This window comes from Chanodichthys erythropterus, chromosome 12 (genome assembly GCF_024489055.1).
Source record: "Chanodichthys erythropterus isolate Z2021 chromosome 12, ASM2448905v1, whole genome shotgun sequence".
NCBI lineage: Eukaryota > Metazoa > Chordata > Actinopteri > Cypriniformes > Xenocyprididae > Chanodichthys > Chanodichthys erythropterus.
This window is the reverse complement of record NC_090232.1, coordinates 60,675,284-60,696,446: the sequence shown is the minus strand read 5'-3', so window position 1 is coordinate 60,696,446 and position 21,163 is coordinate 60,675,284. Positions and strand designations below refer to the sequence as shown.

The 21,163-nt window shown below is 38.0% G+C and overlaps 1 long non-coding RNA gene across 1 annotated transcript; it reads left to right on the top strand.

Moving 5' to 3' along the window:
- The first annotated feature begins 15,434 nt into the window (after nucleotides 1-15,434).
- LOC137032985 (uncharacterized) lies at nucleotides 15,435-19,857 on the top strand. The gene is made up of 3 exons (XR_010896779.1): nucleotides 15,435-15,555; nucleotides 16,886-16,990; nucleotides 18,665-19,857. It is a non-coding gene; the product is annotated as an uncharacterized lncRNA (long non-coding RNA).
- The last annotated feature ends 1,306 nt before the right edge of the window (nucleotides 19,858-21,163 follow it).

The window sequence follows — 21,163 nt, the reverse complement described above, 5'->3', positions numbered from 1 at the left end:
ACCATTCACTCCTGACACCTGAGATATAGCCCTTTTTGGGGTTTATTTGGTCAGATTTAAAGTCTTGTGATTATGTGAATACTTCACATCACTCAAATTCTATCTTTGATTTTCTATTTCTGTTCTAATTAAATTCTGTAGCCTATCTTTTGTTATCCCTCCAGAGTTTTATTCATTCAAAAAGTTTATTCATATACAAGTTATTCATAAGTTACTATAGATTTCATTATATATAATTTTCCAAAGGAGAAGTAATTCATGTGTGACACCAGATGGGCCTAACTTCACCATCTGTAGGCACATAGTTAATGAATCTGGTACGCTGCCCTACTTACTTAACATAAAAAACAGGTAGGGGGCGCTACATATATATATATATATATATATATATATATATATATATATATATATATATATATATATATATATATATATATATATATATATATATAACTAAAATAGCTATGTAGTGGTTAATAAAATAATACAAGGACCGTAAATGGTTCTGCCACAAACTCAACTGTTGAACTGGGCTGCGTTTCCCAAAAGCATCGTAAGCCTAAGTTGATCGTAGCTCCATTGGTGGCAATTATTGACAGTGACAGTGATTTTAACTGACCAAACTCACTAAATATCATGCTAATAAAGTATACTATATGCAAAAAATCATATGAGCCCAAAATATGATCTTAACGCGTTTTATAACACGTTAAGCTTTTTTCCTATAGAAAACCGTTATAAGAAAAGGCTTAACGTGGCTTAATGTACTAAGACAGTGATTTTAACTGACCAAACTTACTAAATATCATGCTAATAAAGTATACTATGTGCAAAAACGTGTTAAGATCATATTTTGGGCTCATATGATTTTTTTGCACATAGTATACTTTATCATAATGATATTTAGTAAGTTTGGTCTGTTAAAATCACTGTCTTAGTACATTAAGCCACGTTAAGCCTTTTTCACATTAAGCGTTTTAGAATGTCCCTACCAGGGGGTTAAAGGGATAGAGATGTGTATGTTGTCCCCTTTCTTTTACTGTCTATGGTTGTCCCAAACACGTATTTCTTTTTCTTTCTTCTCTGGAGAACTGCATCGCTCTCATGAATAACCCCTTTATATGCATTTCTTTATTCCTGCTTTTTTGTTTTTCAAAGCTGTAATCGTCTTAGCCACCTCATTAATGGTTTTCTGGAGCTCAACCATCAAACTACAGTTTTATAATTTAAAGATAATAATATACTAATCATACTGAAAATAAATTAAATTTATTATTAAACACATTATTTACAGCACTAGCGTCCTTTACAGCACTTTCAAAGGATACAAAATTAGAAGTTTATTTCTTTATGGATCCTTGGATCTATTTAGCACCAAAACGGGTTCTGCTATTGCTACAAGCTGAAGAACCATAATTTGGTACCGTTTAAAACCATTTTTCTTTAGAGTGAAGGGAGGAATGCATTTTCTACAAGTGATGGACTTGATTTTGTTATTTTCAAAGCAATAGCCTACTTGCTACTACTAATATTTATTGAAATCACCGCCTGTTAAATAAAACTTTACTAAATTAATAATAAATAATTATAAATAAAAAATATGGGAAAATGCAGGTAAGTTAACACATCTCATCATGTATATGATTTAAAATTAATAATATTAAAATATATATTTTTCCACCATCAAATAGGCTATTAGTGATTCACATTTCACAAATGTAAGGAGGTCAGTAGATGTGGGAAGAAGGAGGCGGGAACCGGCGAACATTCAACAAAACTTTAATATAAAATAAACAAACAACAAAACGAAAGTAATGCCGGCAGACCCTCACGGACGTCTGCCGGCCACACACACATAATAAAGCATAAAATAAAGTCCAGGCCTGGTCCTCTCTCGTCCTCCACGGTCGTCGCTCCTCCTTTTATGCTCCCGGAGCTCCTCCGTGAGAGACTCAAGGCCGGTGCGCCTCCCAGGTGATGCTTGTTATCACTTGCGTCACCGGTCTCGCGCCGTTCCCTCACGGCTCTTGCCCGCCCTGGTCGCCACATACCCCCATCGCCCCTCGCAGGCCGGGGGGTACCTCCGAGATTGCGCTCTACTCCCCCCCGGGGCCTGTCTCGGCGGCCGCAGCACCTGGGGGTAAGGACAGACGAGACGAGAGAAAGGAGACGGAAGCAAGGGGAGCGACAGGACGAGAGAGGGGAGAGAGGAAAAAGAGAAAAAAAAATTCTTGGTCCGGTTCCCCGACACACTGCCGCTCGGTCCTCAGCCTGCCAAGAGGCCCTTTCTCGCGGTGCCATGCGGTGGCACTGGAGGCTCTGTGGACGGCCCGATCCTCGACCGCCTCCTGGCGGCCGGCGATGGCTCCTCCGACTGAGGGCAGCCGGTAGCGAGTCCCCCGTCCCCTGCTCCTCCCCTTCATGGCGGACGGCAGCAGGCTCCGGCCCATGGCAGACGGCGGCGACTCCTCCGCTCCCTCCAGGTCCAGGACGGCAGCCACCCCACCTCGTCCCAGGAGCACGGCATCCGGGTCTCCGTCCCACCTTTCACAAGGCTCCAGCACCACCGCCTCGGGCAGCCTCTCGCGGACTACACACACTCCCGCACTGCCCGAACTCCGCAGCACCGCGATCACCCTCAGCAGCGAGGGCTCTTCGACAGCATGTCCCTCCTTCCTCCCGGGTTTCGGCACCAATGTAACGAGGTCAGTAGATGTGGGAAGAAGGAGGCGGGAACCGGCGAACATTCAACAAAACTTTAATATAAAATAAACAAAGAACAAAACGAAAGTAATGCCGGCAGACCCTCACGGACGTCTGCCGGCCACACACACATAATAAAACAAAATAAAGTCCAGGCCTGGTCCTCTCTCATCCTCCACGGTCGTCGCTCCTCCTTTTATGCTCCCGGAGCTCCTCCGTGAGAGACTCAAGGTCGGTGCGCCTCCCAGGTGATGCTTGTTATCACTTGCGTCACCGGCCTCGCGCCGTTCCCTCACGGCTCTCGCCCGCCCTGGTCGCCAAAACAAACTTACATGTAAATGAAATATACTGTCAATACACAAGTTACACAAATTATTTAGATAAATAAATGCATTTATTTCTATTCAAAGGGATAGAAAACAAATTAATAATATAAGTCTAAAATGATTCCTTATCTTATAGTTCCATCTAGTGGACAAGGTTAATATCCAAGCCTTCGGGTTGCAGATGAAATTGCTGATGATTTAGAGCAGTGATTATAATACCAAAAATAAAATTATAATAGTTCAGGGTGAGAACAGCAAATTCTAAACCAGGAGTTCTCAACTGAATAGGGTTGGAGCTAAACTCTGCAGTAAAATGGACCTTAAAGACCATAGCTGACAACCCCTGGTTTAGAATTTGCTGTTCTCCTGAGCATCAGAAATTCATACATCTATTATAACTGCTCCTCTTTTTGGTCAGAAGTTACCATGCTAGTATTCCTTCGTTGTAACAAATGTAATAATAATAAAAATAATAATATAATAAGAAGAATCCTTTCTACCATCATCTTTTTATTGTTTATACTTTTTGTAACTTCTTATTTTCCCAAATAGACAAACTATATCCATGAAACCAAGAATGTTTTCTAGGATAACTTGTTCTCTACCTCATGTTGAAGAAAATGTTAAATGACAAAGAAAATTCAGGCAAGATCACGAAAGAACAAAAAGAGATATAGAAAAATTGAGCATAAGGTTTTAGGGCTATGTCATCCAAGTTAAAATAATGCCTTTAAATTTTCAAAACATGTTTAATTTGTTCACTTCAACACTAACGTAACAGCCAATACACACAAAGACACACACCGACTCATAATACATTAAATAAATTTAGAATTCTTATGCACTGTTGCCACTAGTTAGTTAACTAATTATTGTAAAATCAATAGTCTTTAACAAATAGCCTACATCTACTAATGGAAATTTTTAAATGCGTTTAAAGGCATCATATGATGCGAAGTATGATGATCAGGCGTCATATGATGCGACGTATGATGATCAGGCATCATATGATGCGACGTACATATTTCAGACGTACCAATCACACGTCATTTTTTATGCAAATTTCTCACGTAAGGGTAGACTGCGCCTTATCCTTCGCCTGCTTAGCCTTATGCTGCGTTCACACTAGACGCGTCTGGCGCGAATTTGACGCCCCAGACGCGTCTAGTTGGACGCTTGAACATTTTGAAGTCAGACGCTTCAGAAGCGCGTAAAATTCGCTCAATTCGCGCGTCTAAACAAAGTGTGTTCAGACGCGAATTTGCGTCATGGGAGGGGCTTTCATCTCTTTCTGCACAGATCCTCTGAATAAACACATAATCTCGTTAGTTGGAAACCTGTAGCGGCAATTTAACTCGGTTATGCCGGCCGACTTGCTAGCTAGAAGGTGGGCTAGTATCAACGGCTAAAATCATGCAAAAAGTTTTGCAACTAACCAGATTGTCAGATTTCTTCGCTTATTCTCTTCCAGGCAAGGTCCTTTTTATTCCTGTCTCGATAAAAAATATAATGACACATCACAGAGCTCAGGGTGGCTACACACAGCGACATCTTTGTTCTGGTCTCTGGCATCACTGATCACATCATAAACACGTTACTACCAAAGCAGAGTCCCTGATTGGTTAACGCGCCGCGAATTGACGCCAAAGTTCAGATTTTTCAACTCGGGCGTTTGGGCGTCAGACGCTCAATTTGCGCCGCGCCATTCGCGCGTCAACGGTCGATTCGCGCCACAGGACCTCTAGACGCGCGTTTGCATTGACTTAACATGTAAATCAGACGCCTCAGACGCCCCAGACGCGTTCGGTGTGAACGCAGCATTAGAAGTGGCACGTTTGGCCTCCCATACAGATCACACGCTGAATCACGCATGCGCAGTATCATCAGCTCATCGGTTCTCAAATCGGACACGTCCGAAAAAAGCGGTTCTTCGGTTGTGTACTGATGATCCGAAAACCGTTGCAACCGATTCTACTCGAGAACGAGATTGAAGGCTTGTTCGAGATGCATCGGCGCTGCGCAGACCGATCGGTGTATGACATCAAAGTACCGCGAGAGCAATTCAAAATGATAAGGAGTTGAATGTTCTCCAATCACTCTCGCGGTACTTTGATGTCATACGCCGATCTGTCTGCGCAGCGCCAATGCATCTCAAACAAGCCTTGAGATTCGAGAACCGCGATTCAAAAGGATTCGCCAGTTTGCTCTCGCTGTAGTTTGATTACGTCATTTTTTATCATTATATCACCTTTTTTAGAAATTAAAGCTGTCCATGGATTATTTATGAAACAAATAAATATTTAGTTTGATAAATCTAATTGTTTTCAATCTTTAAAAAAAAATAACTTGAAAGCACAACTGCACAACTTTTACTATATTGCTTTTTAAATAATATTAATATAGAAAAATGAATTTGTAGAACTGTGTACAAAATATTATGTTCATGTTGGCATGTAGTTTATTATGTACAGTATTTTATGCTATTAATCTGCTATGGTGTATTTGGAAAAGCACAATAAACTTTTTGTATTTTGAATTAAGTCAAACATATTTTCAGTATGTTTTATATTATCACACTGTCCGATGTTCAACAAAACTTGACTAACGTGCTTTTCGTTCACTTGAAAAGTTAAACGCATGCGCAATATCATCAGCTCACCGGTTCTCAAATCGGACATGTCCGAAAGAAGCGGTTGTAGGTTGTGTACTGATGATCCTAAAACCGCTGCAACCGGTTCTTGACTCGAGAACGAGAATGGTGACAGGCCGTGTATGTTCGTTCGTGTACGCCGCGCATGCGCACTCATATCAGCTGCTCTGCAGCTCGTGCCCATCATCATCAGTTCTCTCTTTACAGCAGGTTAAGTCACTGTACTGTTGGAGTAGCTGAATAACTCCGGGATGTTGGTTTATTTCGAGAGGTAGTGTCAGGCACGTCAAAAAGTGAGTAACTTTAGTAATTTGTGGATTCATGTTTGCTTACTGAAGATGCGAACTGTTTGGAACGATTCAGACCGATTTGGTGAATTGGTTCAATCGGTTCACTGAAAAGAAACGGTTAAAAAGAACGATTCGTTCGCGAACCGGACATCACTACCAAGTACACTGCCTTAGTCAGACTTGATGACTGCAGCTACCGACAGCATGTGATCTCAAAGAATCCTGCTGAAGATACATCCAAGTCTCCTGGTCTTCGCTTCTGAGATTTCCAACAAGTGCTATTGTCACTTTTGTTTTAGGTTTTGTTTTTGTTTATGCTTTCATGTCTTTTATTTTGTAGTTTCTCGTAGTCATGTGTCCTATTTTATGTCATTCCCAATTCCCCTCATGTGATCTGGTCATGTGCTCACTTTGTATGTGTTTTGTTCTGATTGGTTCATTGTTTGATTGCTTTTTTAAGGTATGTCTTGTTTAGTATATATAGCCCACGTTACCCCAGTCTCTTGTCTAGCTTTGTTTGTTGTTGTAACCTGCTGTCAGTGACTGTACTTAAGTCAGTTCACAGTCAAGTCATGTTCTAGTACTCAATTTTGTGTCATGCTTTAGTTTTGGTTTCCGTTTCATTAAACTGCACATGGGTTCTAAACTGTACCTTCAGTGGATACCATTACAGCTATATGAACAAACATGACATGACTGGAGTGTCAAATCGTTTTACTGTACAGTTTGGGAGAAAATTAAAGTCAAACTCATCCACAATATCAAAGTGCATTTCAGCACTTGCACTGTGGCCCATATTCAAACACTCATAAAAATATTTTCTTTATAGGTTAGCTCATTCTGTCAACTGATATTTATTCAGGGTCACCCTAAATATTACTGTGCTCATTTTCATATATTTTTAATGTACAATTTGGGAGAAAATTTAAGTCAAACTCACCCACAATATCAAAGTGCGTTTTAGCACTTGCACTGTGGCCCATATTCAAACAATCATAAAAATCTTTTCTTTATAGGTTAGCTCATTCTGTCAACTGATATTTATTCAGGGTCACACTGGCTATTACTGTACTTATTTTCATACCATTTTACTGTACAGTTTGGGAGAAAATTAAAGTCAAACACCCACAATATCAAAGTGCGTTTTAGCACTTGCACTGTGGCCCATATTCAAACACTCATAAAAATCTTTTCTTTATAGGTTAGCTCATTCTGTCCACTGATATTTATTCAGGGTCACACTGGCTATTACTGTACTTATTTTCATATCGTTTTACTGTACAGTTTGGGAGAAAATTATAGTCAAACTCATCCGCAATATCAAAGTGCATTTCAGCACTTGCACTGTGGCCCATATTCAAACATTCATAAAAATATTTTCTTTATAGGTTAGCTCATTCTGTCAACTGATATTTATTCAGGGTCACCCTGGCTATTACTGTACTCATTGTCATATCGTTTTACTGTACAGTTTGGGAGAAAATTAAAGTCAAACTCATCCACAATATCAAAGTGCATTTCAGCACTTGCACTGTGGCCCATATTCAAACACACATAAAAATCTTTTCTTTATAGGTTAGCTCATTCTGTCAACTGATATTTATTCAGGGTCACACTGGCTATTACTGTTCTTATTTCCATACCATTTTACTGTAAAGTTTGGGAGAAAATTAAAGTCAAACTCACCCACAATATCAAAGTGCGTTTTAGCACTTGCACTGTGGCCCATATTCAAACACTCATAAAAATCTTTTCTTTATAGGTTAGCTCATTCTGTCAACTGATATTTATTCAGGGTCACGCTGACTATTAATGTACTTATTTTCATACCATTTTACTGTACAGTTTGGGAGAAAATTAAAGTCAAACTCACCCACAATATCAAAATGCATTTTAGCACTTGCACCTTGGTCCATTTTCAAACACTAATAAAAATCTTTTCTTTATAGGTTAGCTCATTCTGTTAACTGATATTTATTCAGAGTCATACTGGCTATTACTGTACTCATTTTCATATCATTTTACTGTACAGTTTGGGAGAAAATTTAAGTTAAACTCACCTCCACTATCAAAGTGCATTTTAGCACTTGCACCGTCGTCCATTTTCATACACTCATAAAAATATTTTATTTATAGGTTAGCTCATTCCTTCAATTGATTTTTATTCAGGGTTTAGTGATTTTTACTTCATCCATCAAAGGACACAAAGTAAAGTAGGGATTGGTATTCACGTCACCGCTGACGTTGTGATTTTAGGACCACACGTCACTTAAGGGGTGATTATGAGTACATCAGATGACCACTTCCCCTTTTTACGTAGTTCAGGGCACCAGTCAAAGTGTTTTACCGTGGCAGTATGAGAACACTCCCAGCAGGGGCTTTCATTCATTTAGAATTAATGTAAAGTGGTCAGCTGGTTTATCTGAAAGATTGGTGATATTGCTAACTTGTAGAACATTTTCTGTATTATCAGCACAAGGAAGACACAAGTGTAATAAAATAAATTTTATTAACAAAAAGATAAACAAGAATAACTAACACAACAACTAAATGAATACTATGAATGATAAAGGAATAAAGTGCATAAGATACATAGAATACAAGTGATTAAGTTGGGTGTGGCTATGGAAGAGTTACGTTATCTTATGGAAAGATAAAGTGTTTCTCTGAAAATAATAAGGTGGAGAACCTTATTATGCACCAAACAAATAAACGAAAGATTATTTGTTATTAACTAACATCAGCTATATTACATCTAATGGAAATTAGGAAATTATATACTGATAATATACAACAATGCCAAGGTGTCTGGAAAGAGGTTTGGTTAAGTGATATTTACGTGCCACTTGGTTGAGTCCGACGACGTTGACGTCCTCCACTGGTTGTGCTGGGGGACGATGCAGTGGGGAGAGGAGCCAGAATCTGTTTCAACAGTCTTGAACACGAAGCTCTGTGGGATGCTGATCTCCTGAAGCACCAAAGGGTCCTAAAATCTGGAACATGCAGATGAGGCCCTGGTGTAGGTGCAGAAGGTCCTTAACAATATGGAACACACAGACGAAGGTACCTTGTAGTGAAGGTTTGCTCTCCTGAGCTTAACCTTGTTGCAGATGTCGTTACTCGATGGACGGAAACTCTGAACGTAGTGTTTGTCAATGTTTCTTTCCTCACAAGCTGGAGGCTTAGAATGTGGTCGTCTCTGTTGCTGCCTCACAAGCTGTAGACTCAGATCACAGGATCTATTGTTGTCTCTTCTGGATGGACCAGAGGCTCAGAACGGTGTTGTGTCTGTTAATGTCTGTCTCCGTGCAGGACAGACTCAGAACGGCATATCTGTTGTGTCTCACCCGATGGGAGTGTCTGTTGAGAGGGTACCCTTTATCCCTTTCTGATGAGGAGGAGATTGCATTTTGGCGCTTCTTCATTCGAGTGCTGTGATTGGCTGTTGGCATCAGAGGGGACACACAGAATGTGGCCCACCCTTCTTTCTCCTGTGGAACTCATTTGCATAAAGCACAAAGTTGGAAGTCTTTACAGTGTCTTTAAAGTTTACCAATGCATTTCTCACTTTCCAAACCACCACCAGAATACATTTGGAAATATTCTAAACAGATAGAAAAACATTCAATTGTACATTAACAGCTGGATTTGTATCAGAGGTTGCACTACAAATAGCTGTCACTGAGAATACTTATTTCGGTGAAATGGATGTGTAGTTTGCATCAGTTCTAAGGTTTTCAAACATAGTTTTGAATGGATTTGGATGGATCTTTGTGATCTCTCTTTGTTTCACCCATTACTGCTAAGGTCCCGAGGAATTTTTATGGCAGGCCTGTGGCCAACCTTAGGAAGTAGTCTCTAGATGGGTGAAGGGCTGAAACTGCCTATGGACCAATGAGAAGTCCTGTCCTTCCCAGGCTTGGTACAAGAGGTCTTCTTCTTGCCCTCTAAGAGAGGTCTGGATGTTGTCCTTACATCTTTATCTGATGGCGTTGGACAGTTTGTATGTGTTAGGCCACCAAGATCCAATAAAAATGTAGCAAACCTTTGTCCACTGTTACAGATACAGAGGGGCCCGGCCATAAACTGGGCCCTAGAATGTGCTGTTCACTTCAAGGGTTAACCTGACTATTACTGTACTCATTGTTTTATCAATTTGCTGTACAGTTTGGGAAAAATTTAAAGTTAAACACACCCCCAAACATCAAAGTTCATTCTAGCACATATAATGTCCCGATTTCAAACACTCATAAAAATCTTTTCTTTAGAGGTTTTCTCATTCTGTCAATAGATATTTGCTCAGAATGGCAATGGCTATTACTGTAATTATTTTCATGTCATTTTACTGTACATTTTTGAATCAAATTAAAGGCAAAACTCCACTATATAAGTGCATTCTAACTCTTGCAGCACCCAGTCGACTTGGTGGCAGACAACACCCTGAGGACAACCAACAGAGAAGCAACCGAAGATGGAGACCCAGATGGAGCTGATGAGCTCACGTGCAGCCGATGGTCCCGGTGACCGAGGTGGAGCCGGGAATCCTGAGGACAGAGGCTGAGTAGGTGGGACTGAGGATGGAGGCAGAGCTGGGGGGAATGTAGAGCCAGATGGAGCTGTAGGTGTAGGCAGGTCAATGCTTGACCAAGGGGGAGCCTGAGGGATGAGGGAACCCAGATAAGTTATATGGCCGATGGTGGATCTGAAGTGTCGAAGGGCTGAAGTGGAGCAGTGGGCACAGAGGCTGGAGGTGGAAACGGGATCTTCTGTGCGAGAAGGAGCTGTTGGCCTGAAGACACTTGGCATCTCTTGCTGGCATGTGGAGGATGTAGAAGGTGATGGTGGGGCTGAGGAACTGGCTGAATGAAGAGGTGTGAGAGGGAGGCTGGGTGGGAATTCAGGAAATACAAGGGACACTACAGATACAGGTGCTGGAAATACAGATGGTACACCAGAGACCAGACAGGAAGAGGCCCCAGGGTGGAGTCGCAGGTGGGAGGCAGAATAGCGCCCCATTGGAAATACAGGGTAGAATCACCTCTCCAAAAAAGTCTATCAAGATCACTTCAACAAATCCTTCAGTTCATCAAAATATTTGCCAGAGTTTTACATACACATTTCCACAGCAGTGGTGTTGTGGGCAGAGTTTTTTTTCCCAGCCCTCAAACTCCACAATCACTAACTCAGTGATGAATGGTGTTGCCAGCTTGGACACCTGGTAAGACTCTGTAGGTGGTCTGAGCTACAAAACACTCTGTCCTTATCATTGGTATGGGCTTGTCTCTCATGGTGGCCGGTCTCCACTGTCTGCGGTGGGCTCAAACAGCATCTCCGTCACATCGTTCATCGTTGGTGGTGGTTGGCTGGCCTCTGGCACTGGAGTGGGACTGGTGGTGAAGTCAAACAAAGGAACTAATAAGGGAGTAAATGAACACTGGAGGAAACTAATTACATAATTAACAGACTGTTCAAACTAAGAAACACAACACAGCAGACATGTGACACTGTAGTCATGTTGACAATTTTATTGATGCTATTACTACTTAATAGTAATAGATTACTACTACTCTGGACCTTGACTGTTGCAACTTTGTTGCTTTCAATGGAGGATGAAAAAACCTCTTGGATTTTGCATAAATATCATAATTTGACATGAAACAAATGTGATTTTTGGGTGAACTAACCCTTTAATATAACTCTGATTGTGTTCATCAAAAAGACAAATGTCATTGAAAAGAACATTCCTCCTCCTCTCAATGCTATAACAGGTGCCGCTCTCCCACTCCAGCATGAGATGCAGCCTGTAACACATCAAGCAAAATTTTGGCATTCTCATGAAAATAGCATTCCCCTCCTCTCAATGCTGTGACAGGTGCCTCTTACTTGCTTCAGTGCGAAACACAGCCAGTAGCACTTTAATAATTCGCCACTCAACTCCGGGCATGGCAGGCCATCCCCATGCTGTCGAGCTGGATATCAGAAATAACAGAATAACAGGCCCATTCTTGATCTGTGACGTCTGAACCGGATCCTCATGAGATTAATTTATATTGGTCAATCTGAAAGACTCTGACTTTCATATCTAGAAAGCCCCCCACAAAAGGCCATTCTTGAGATTTGCCTTTGAGGGAGTGGTATACGAATTCCTAAATTCCTTCAATTCATACTCTCTAGAGCTCCGCATAACTTTATGAAGTGTGTAGACGCGGCCCTCTCTTTTTTGCAACAGAACAGAAAATCGGGAGCATGGCAGCCTTTTTCAAGTTGGGGTCTATTCTTCCCCTCAATAGATTTCAGAAGCGGCAAGGCTATTTGCAACCACTACAGCACTGGTTGAAAGACGTGTTCCACCTCGTGAGTGGCACACAGGCCTGCACCTTCTTAGAGTTCGCCACCACTGTGTTCTTGGTCCCCTTGAAATCGTCCCATTTTTATTAGAACAGGATAATGCTGGGCTCTGTTTGCAGAAGGAAAGTGGTCATGACAGACATCTCCAAGATGGGTTTGGGGCCCTGTGTGATTGCAGAATAGCCTTCAGCTCATGGGCGACTCCCTTGATGAATTGGCACATCAACCATCTGATGGGATACGTTGGCACTTTGATATTTAGGGTAAATTCACCTTTAGTTTTCTCCCAAACTGTACAGTAAAAATATATGACAATAAGTACAGTAATAGTCAGGTTGACCCTGAATAAATATCAGTTGACAGAATGAGCAAACCTATCAAGAAAAGATTTTTATGAGTGTTTGAAAATAAGACATGATGTAAGTGCTAGAATGACTTTTGATGTTTGAAGGTGAGTTTGCCTTTAATTTTCTCCCAAACTCTACAGTAAAATGATATGCCAGAATGAGCAAACCTATTAGTGTGTAACTCTGCTGTAACTCAGGCATACAATGTCCGATCTGCCCCAAACTTCACATGTGTGATAAGAGTCCTGGCCTAAAGACATCTATATGACAATATTTAGTTAGTCATAGCGCCACCTGCTGGCAACAGGAAATGGCATGCTTCACAATGTAATTCACTACCAGAGTCACATTTCATTTCATTTCATTATGTGCTAGAATGCACTTTGATATTGGAGGTGAGTTTGCCTTTAAGTTTCTCCCATACTGTACAGTAAAATGATACAACAATGAGTACAGTAATATCTAGGGTGACCCTGAATAACAATCAATTGAAGGAATTAGCTAACCTATAAAGAAAATATTTTTATGAGTGTTTGAATATAGGCTGCAGTGCATGCACTTTGATATTATAGGTGAGTTTGACTTTAATTTTCTCCCAAACTGTACAGTAAAATTATACGAATATGAGTACAGTAATAGCTAGAGTAACCCTTAATAAATATCAGTTGACAGAATGAGCAAACCTTTAAAGGAAAGATTTTCATGAGTGTTGGAAAATGGGCCACGGTGCAAGGGCTTGAATGCACTTTTAGTGCATTCAAGTGGAGGTGGATAGTGGAGGTGAGTTTGACTTTAATTTTCTCCCAAACTGTACAGTAAAATTATATGAAAATAAGTACAGTAATAGCCAGGGTGAGCCTGAATAAATATCAGTTGACAGAATGAGCTAACCTATAAAGGGAAGATTTTTATGAGTGTTTGAAAATGAGCCACAGTGCAAGTGCTTGAATGCACTTTGATATTATAGGTGAGTTTGACTTTAATTTTCGCCTAAACTGTACAGTAAAAATATATGAAAATGAGCACAGTAATATCTAGGGTGACCCTGAATAAATATCAGTTGACAGAATGAGCTAATCTATAAAGAAAAGATTTTTATGAGTGTTTGAAAATGGACCAAGGTGCAAGTGCTAAAATGCATTTTGATATTGTGGGTGAGTTTGACTTTAATTTTCTCCCAAACTGTACAGTAAAATTATATGAAAAAGAGTACAGTAATAGCCAGGGTGACCCTGAATAAATATCAGTTGACAGAATGAGCTAACCTATAAAAAAAAAGATTTTTATGAGTGTTTGAAAATGGACCACGGTGGAAGTGATAAACTCACCCACAATATCAAAATTCATTTTAACATTAATTTTCTCCCAAACTGTAAAGTAAAATGATATGAAAATAAGTACAGTAATAGTCAGCGTGACCCTGAATAAATATCAGTTGACAGAATGAGCTAACCTATAAAGAAAAGATTTTTATGAGTGTTTGAAAATGGGCTACAGTGCAAGTGCTTGAATGCACTTTGATATTATGGGTGAGTTTGACTTTAATTTTCTCCCAAACTGTACAGTAAAATGATATGAAAAAGAGTACAGTAATAGCCAGGGTGACCTTGAAAAAATATCAGTTGACAGAATGAGCTAACCTATAAAAGAAAAGATTTTTATGAGTGTTTGAAAATGGGCCACAGTGCAAGTGCTAAAATGCACTTTGATAGTGGAGGTGAGTTTGACTTTAATTTTCTCCCAAACTGTACAGTAAAATGGTATGAAAATGAGTACAGTAATAGCCAGGGTGACCCGGAATAAATATCAGTTGACAGAATGAGCTAACCTATAAAGACAAGATTTTTATGAGTGTTTGAATATGGGCTACAGTGCAAGTGCTTGAATGCACTTTGATATTATAGGTGAGTTTGACTTTAATTTTCTCCCATACTGTACAGTAAAATGATACAAAAATGAGTACAGTAATAGCCAGAGCACTTAATAAATATCAGTTGACAGAATGAGCAAATATGTAAAGAAAAAGTTTTTATGAGTGTTTGAAAATGGATATTGTGGGTGAGTTTGACTTTAATTTTCTCGCAAACTGTACAGTAAAATGATATGAAAATTGGTACAGTAATAGCCAGGGTGACCCTGAATAAATATCAGTTGACAGAATGAGCTAGCCTATGAAGATACTTTTTACAATTTTTATTTTTGATGTATATATGTTTTATATATAAAAATAAAACAATTTACATTAAGCATGTATGATAATTAACATTAAAATTCATAAATAATGTTTAAATAATTATTGTATCTATAAAAACACTAAAATCAAAAAATTTAATTTAATAGTAAAATTAATGATCAATATTAATTAACATTACTATTAAGATAAATGTTAACATTAATAATGTAGAACAATAAACGAATATTAAACATTACAACAAAAAATGTAATAAAATTAATAAATTATGTATAAAACTATTAGCATTAATTAATATGCATAATGTATAATAATTAATGTATAATATTTATAAAACATTAAAATCAATAATAAAAAAAAATCTAATTAATAAATGATTCATAATAATTACCATTAATATTAACATTAACATATGATGTATAGCACATATAGAGACATAATAAGATGGGGAAAAAAAGCAATATATAACTTATCTGATGTCTCTTTACGTTCTTGTCCTTTTTACGGTTAACTGCAAGAGTATAAAGGAAACTGCCGTCTTTAAATGCATTTAGACCGTTTCCAGCACCCATACCGTAAGTGCAGGAATAGACGAGCGACCTAAAAAAAGTGCGGCTGGCTTGACCATGTATTTTCGACGCGCGGCCCACTTGACCGCAGTGGTGCTCGGTCGGTATCCTACTTCAAAAACATCACCAAAGTAAGTCAAACTGTTCTATTAATGAATTAATTTCTTATTAATTATATTGTGTACTCGTTGGCTTAAAGTTTAAACTTAAGGTTTGGACTTTTTATTGCTTATTAGATCGGTATTGAATCGTAATGTTATAGTTAACTCTTATGTTAGCAGAGGGCACGCTAACACGCAGACGATCCAGAGGATTATAATTATATAACTGACGAATTTTAACTGCTTTAATTTTCACTTTTAAAGTTTTAACTGGGTGGTAATGCTAGTGATAAGCTAGTGTTAACTTAAGCTAGCTAAGGCCTACCGCAGACCCGTACTTTACAACAAGGGTTCATTTCTTAGTTTATAACATGAACTAACCATTAACATTATATAGTTATTTGTTAATCTTTATTAACGTTAGCTAATAAAATACAGTTGTCCATTGTTCATGTTACTTCACAGTGCATTAACTAATGTTAACACATATAGAATTTAATGTATTTGTAAATGTTGAAATTAACATTAACAATGATTATAATTATAATACATCATTTATTATAATAAATGATGTAGAAGTGTTTCATTCTTAGTTCATGTCAACTAATGCTAACTAATGATATAGTCTCTTCTCCTAACCAAGGCTGCATTTATTTAATCAAACATACAGTAAAAACAGTAATATTGTGAAATATTATTAACCTGCATTCTATAGTAAAATATAATTTATTCCTGTGATCAAAGCTGAATTTTCAGCATCATTACTCCAGTCTTCAGTGTCACATGATCCTTCAGAAATCATTCTGATATGATGATTTGATGCTCAAGAAACATTTATGATTATTATCAGTATCCAAAACAGTTGTTGCTTTATATTTTGTGGAAACAATTATATCATTCAAACATTTGTGGTAAGATTAAAAAAGAGAAATTAATACTTCATCAAGGATACTTTAAATCGATCAAAAGTGACAGTCAACCCTAAATGACAACATTTATAACAAAAAAATTCTGTTTAGTAAATTTTGTAATAAACTTAATTCAATTAATTAACTTAATTAATTAACATTTTCTAATCATCAAAGAATCCTGAAAAAGGTATCACCATTTCCACAAAAATGTTAAGCAGCGCAACCATTTTCAACATTGATAATAATTAGAAATTTTGCATGAGCACCAAATCAGCATATTAAATGATTCTGCTAAATTTAAATTATTATTTAAATTCTTTATATACCTGTTTATCCTTTAACTGATCTACATTACAGATGAGATTTCAATCAGGATTCAGGAGGTTATCAGGAGGTCTGGAGGTTGGAGATGTTTACTGCACATATATATATTTTTTTTTTCTCAACAGGAGCTGTAAGGAATAATCAGTCCTCTACCAGTGCAGCAGATTCTTGCCTTTGACCGTGGCGGTGGCCAGAAGGAACGTGCCAAAGCCAAAGAGGCCTTAACTGAGGTAAATTTCAGATAGAACCAGCATAGTGGCGGGTTGTGTTTCATCACCATACCATTACAATAAGCAATAGTAGCTGACTTAATAAAGAAAAAAGGGGCAGTTGAGTTTGTATTGTCACATGTTAGTGTATGCCAAGCCCAGTTGCAGTATTTATTTATATAATACTGTACAGTATTATCTCTACATTTAGAGATTATTTTCTGTGGACTGGTCTTGTCTTATCTTTTTAGAAAACATTATACGAAAAGCATTATATAAATTTTTTGAAGACACTTCATATTTAGTTCAAATTGTACATGAGAAAAGCATAAGGAGAAATTTACAGATTTTTTACTTGGATACAACGGTGAAAAATGTGTATAGGAGAACAGACTTTTATCAAAATTATACATACATGAGTGAATTTTTTTTATTCTGGTAATTTTAAAGGATTAGTTCACTTTAAAATCAAAATTTCATGATAATTTACTTACCCCCATGTCATCCAAGATGTTCATGTCTTTCTTTCTTCAGTCAAAAATAAATTAAGGTTTTTGATGAAAACATTCCAGGATTATTCTCCTTATAGTGGACTTCAATGGCCTCCAAACAGACTGTATGTCCTACGCCTTCCCTATTCAACTTACAGAAAAAAACAGAATTGGCGCTGCGTTCGTTCCGTAAATAGAATAGGGAAGGTGTAGGACATACAGCGTAAGCTTTTTAAAGAATAAGGAAAGCGGAAGCACGTACAAGATGATCATTTGTGTTTATAAAGCATATACAGTTGTTGTTGTTTTTTTTTTTTTTCGAAAATGATCGATGGTTTCTCTAGATAAGACCCTTATTCCTCGTCTGGTATCATTTAAAGCCCTTTGAAGCTGCACTGAAACTGTAATTATGACCTTCAACCATTTGGGCTCCATTGAAGTCCACTATATGGAGAAAAATCCTGGAATGTTTTCATCAAAAACCTTCATTTCTTTTCAACTGAAGAAAGAAAGACATGAACATCTTGGATGACGTGGGGGTAAGTAAATTATCAGGAAAATTTTACGTGAAAGTGGACTAATCGTTTAATTTGCAGCAGTTGTTTAAAGTTGGTGTTCATTTGTGTGACGTAAATAAGTGTCAAATTTCAGCCAAAGCAGAGTGATAAGACCAATAGCACTAGATTTCTTTGGTGTGCTTTAACATAGATTGAGAAGGGGAAATTGAAAGACAAAGTACACAGCCTGTCTGATGTGTCAAAGGCTATGTTCACACTGTCAGTCTAAATACAATTATTGGTGTATCCGATTGGAATCTGATCATGGCATGAGAAATTGACATAAACCATGAAAAATCTGATCAGATTGGTCAAACTGAAACTGATTTCCAGAAATTACATTTGAATATGATTTCAAACCACATATGAATGTAGCTCAAAGCAGATTAGTAAAAATCACATGTAATTTCATGTAATTTGTTTTGTGGTTCACACTTTATGATCACATTTATATCGGATTTGCGCAAAAATCGGATTTGGACTGACAGTCTGAATGAGGCTTACATCTCCACCAATTGTGGAGTCAGAATTGACTACACACAGCAATAGTAGAGGCTCATAAAGACGAGCCTCACAACTGTCAGATTCTTGATTTACTGGGACATTTACATGAATATCTAACAGCTTTCTTCTTTTTTTTTCTGCAGATGCCTCATGGGAATTAAACGGCACACATGAAGTGGTTTGTAATACCATGGTTTTCCGACCTGTCCTGATTGCTTCTTGATATGTTTATCGTTCATTATATGAAATTATTTTTTGTATGCTTTTTTCCCCCATTTCTTCTATTTTTTTCTTCTTAAAATATACATTAGGAAAAGTCGTGAGATTGTTTACCTGTTCATGTATCAATGTTTTAAAGGATAGTTCACCGGAAAATGAAAAATTGCTGCAAATTTTCTCACCCTCAAGCCATCCATGATGTAGGTGACATTTTTTCTTCAGTTTACACAAAAGATTTTTAGCGTGGTCCTTGGTGATTCTTATAATGCAAGTCAATGGCTACTGTCACTTTGAGAGTTATAAAAACATATTACAGACCAAACAAAGTTAATACCTGTGACTGATGCTGACGTTACATTGAGGTCTTATGAATCATCCGGAGCCACATGTATTCTTTTTGTCTTGCCTGTATATGTTTTTCGTTTCAAACTGACTGTAGCCATTGACTTTTATATTATACTTTTATATTATACAAATCACCAAGGACCACATTTTCAGCGAAAAATCTTCTTTACTGATAGTAAATTAATGGCAAATTTTCATTTTTGGGTGAATGATCCCTTTAAGCTTAGTGAATATGATGTAACTGTGACTTAAATGATTAATTCATTTTCAAATGAAAATTACCCCAAGCTTTACTCACCCTCAAGCTTAATACTTTAATATATCTCCGATTGTGTTCATCAGAAAGTCATATACACCTAGAATGGCTTGAGCGTGAGTAAAGCTTGGGGTAATTTTCATTGAAAGTGAACTAATCCTTTAAAGGGATATTTCACCCAAAAATGAAAATTCTGTCATTAATTACTCATCTCATTTTGTTCCAAACTCTTAAGACTTTCTTTCATCTTTGAAACGCAAATGAAAATCGTTTTGATGAAATTGGAAAGATTTCTGTCTCTCTGTTGACAGCTACACAACTACCTCTTCTACACTTCTATGAACTTCAACTACAAAGTTCATAAAGAGATCGCCAAACTAATCCATATAAATTGAGTGGTTTAATCCAAATTGTCTTGAATTTGGATTAAACGATCACTTTATATGATGAACAAACCTCTTGCTGATGCTCAAGCGTGCTGTATAACACAAGAATGAACCTTATAGCTTCCCTTTACCACAACTGTCTCACCGGCCCCCGCTCCCTCTCCTCCTCTCTCTCATTTCCGTCAATAGAACCAACGTGACTTTTACAGGAGAGGGAGCGGGGGCCGGTGAGAGGACTTTTCACGAGTGAAGATATTACTGCGCCAAGTCAAAGTGCTCCCGAGCACTTGCTATGGTATTCCGCCATACAATATAGTTATCCATTTTACATGCTTAGAAAAGCGTAAAGTTTTGTTTTGTGTCACCGTCCTAGGCTGAGTTACACTACTTGAGTAGCTGTATTTAAATAGGGAAAACGTGGAGGTGTTTGGTAGCTTCTCTGCTTGGCCCCTATTGAATGAACTGGGCTAAGCGCTAACAAAGTTTCGCCGCAAGACAGAGCGATTTAGTGCACGCACTGAGACGAGAGAGGTATGTATCAACTCGTCTTAGTTAAGGGAATAACATAGTTTAATATGAAAAAACGGTGGAGTATCCCTTTAAGCTTCAGAGTGGTAGTTGCATAACTGTCAACAGGAACAGAAAGCTCTCGTATTTCATCAGAAAGATCTTCATTTGTGTCCCGAAGATGAATGAAAGTCTTACAGTTGTAGAACAAAATGAAGGTGAGTAAATAATGACATTGTTTTATTTTGGGGTGAACTAACACTTTAATGGCAAGTAGAGACACTTAAGTGTTTTGTATAAACTTTGAGTACTTGTGCAAAAATGATCTAAAGAAAAAGATTCCCTGTTTTGCATTGTTTTGTGTATTTGTTTTAATATGCCAAATAAATAGAAGATGGATTAAAAGATAAAGCCATTGATTATGTCAAATTGACTCTGTCCAATTGTATTTTGAATGTATGTTTACTGTAAAGTAGTTGTTAACAATAGATTATAAGGTCGTATTTTAGTGTAAAAAAAAGTGTTCAGTACATTAATTGTCTATAAATCTAAATCAGTACTTTAAACTTTGTATTGCCTAAGTATTTCATGTTAAAACTTAACAGAAAAAATATCAGACAATAAAATACTTAATCATGTATATGAGAAGATTCTTGAAATTCAAGATATGTATACTATTTAGAGGGGGGGGGGGGACTGTATACAAAATGAGCTGGCCCTGATCTGGCACGGTTCTGGACCAGATCCAGAACAGAGCTGGACCAGATCTGGCCCACATTTGGCCCAAATTGGCATAAAGGAATCCACATCTGGTCCGGAGCTGGCCCAGTGCTGGTCCAGATGAGGAAAAACGGATCCGTGCCGGTATTGGCCCGTTGTGCCAAAAGACACCGGCCCAGGTCCGTTTTACGGAACTGGGCCAGAACTTA